The 1,554-nt window shown below is 32.3% G+C and overlaps 1 pseudogene; it reads left to right on the top strand.

Moving 5' to 3' along the window:
* The first annotated feature begins 938 nt into the window (after nucleotides 1–938).
* Nucleotides 939–1,113, top strand: LOC115898956 (annotated as a pseudogene).
* Nucleotides 1,114–1,554: the final 441 nt, after the last annotated feature.

Here is a 1,554-nt window from a genome sequence, read left to right as displayed (position 1 = left end):
CTCAGGAATGGAAAATCAAACATTGTATGTTCTCACTCATATGTGGGAGCTAAGCTATGAGGACATAAAGGCATAAGAATGATACATTGGACTTTGAGGACTTGGGATAAAGGATGGGAGGACGGTGAGAGATAAACGACTACACATTGAGTACAGTGCATACTGCTCAGGTGATAGGTGCACCAAAATCTCAGAAATCACTACTAAAGAATTTATTCATGTAACCAAACACCAGCTCTTCCCCAGAAACCTATTGAAATAAAAAATAAATTTTTAAAATATATATTTTGATAATAGTGATTGAAACAAACAAACACAAAACTTGAAACAAATGAACTCATGGTCATAGAGAGTAGAAGGATGGTTACCAGAAGCTTGGAATAGTACTGGGGGTTTGGGGGAGAGATAAGGGTGGTTAATGGGAACAAAAAAGTAAGAAAGAATGGGTAAGACCTACTGTTTGACAGCACAACAGGCGACTGTAGTCAACAATAATTTATTTAAAAATATCTAAAAGTGTAATTGGAGTGTTTGTAACACAAAGAATAAATACTTCAGAGCATGGGGACCCCATTCTCCATGAGGTGCTTATTTCACATTGCATGCCTGCATCAAAACATCTCATATACTCCATAAATATATACACCTACTATGTACCCACAAAAATTAAAAATTAAAAACTAAAATTGAATATAACACATTTAAATGTTACATAATTTTGGTTGAAATGGTGGCATGAATTTTGCTTTTTAGTTGTATTAATTTTAATATTTTAGAATAAAAATAACTTTAAAAAATATTTTTATTTAAATTTACATTTTATACAAAATATATTAGATTTTGCAAACTTTTAGTACATTTTTATTTTTAATCCTTCAAACCAGAACTGCAAATACAACACAAATTAAGTCAAAATCTTGATTATAAAAATGAACATCAGCTTTGCGCAGTGGCAGTATCGTAGCCAATGAGGTTTATCCGAGGAGCGATTATTGCTAATTGAAAACGAACATCATTTGTTTACATAATGCTACACATTCTAATAATCATGAGATTTAAGGTCCAAATCAAAGAACACAAATATTATTAATATATGGCATATATTCCCTACATAATAAAAGTAGCCATGTTTTCTCACTCTTTTCTTGAGCTTAGATGCAGTTCCCTCACTTCTCCTGATTCTTATGCCAGTTTCCCACTCAACTCTAATATGGAAATACAGAGACAGCAAGACCAGCAGAAAGAAGTAAAGTTAAACTACATCCATTTGTAATATTATAAAGCAAAATGGTAACCCTACGACACTTTCTCCATGTGGTTCTGGGCTTCAAGTAACTCTGATATTCTTGAGTTCTTCATATTCGCGTCACTTAACTACACCATCACTACTGTCTATAGTCAATTCAAATACTCAGAACATTTTTATAACTGCTACTTTTACTTGAAGGGTTGTGTTTGAGAAATAAATTGTAGATCTTTACATTTATCTCCATTAAATTTCATTTTGATAGTTTCAGCCCAACATTCTGGATTCTCATGATCTTTTGAGATTCT

The sequence above is a fragment of the Rhinopithecus roxellana genome, chromosome 7 (assembly GCF_007565055.1).
Source record: "Rhinopithecus roxellana isolate Shanxi Qingling chromosome 7, ASM756505v1, whole genome shotgun sequence".
Taxonomy (NCBI): domain Eukaryota; kingdom Metazoa; phylum Chordata; class Mammalia; order Primates; family Cercopithecidae; genus Rhinopithecus; species Rhinopithecus roxellana.
The sequence above is the reverse complement of the archived record's forward strand: the minus strand, read 5'-3'. Positions and strand labels throughout refer to the sequence as shown.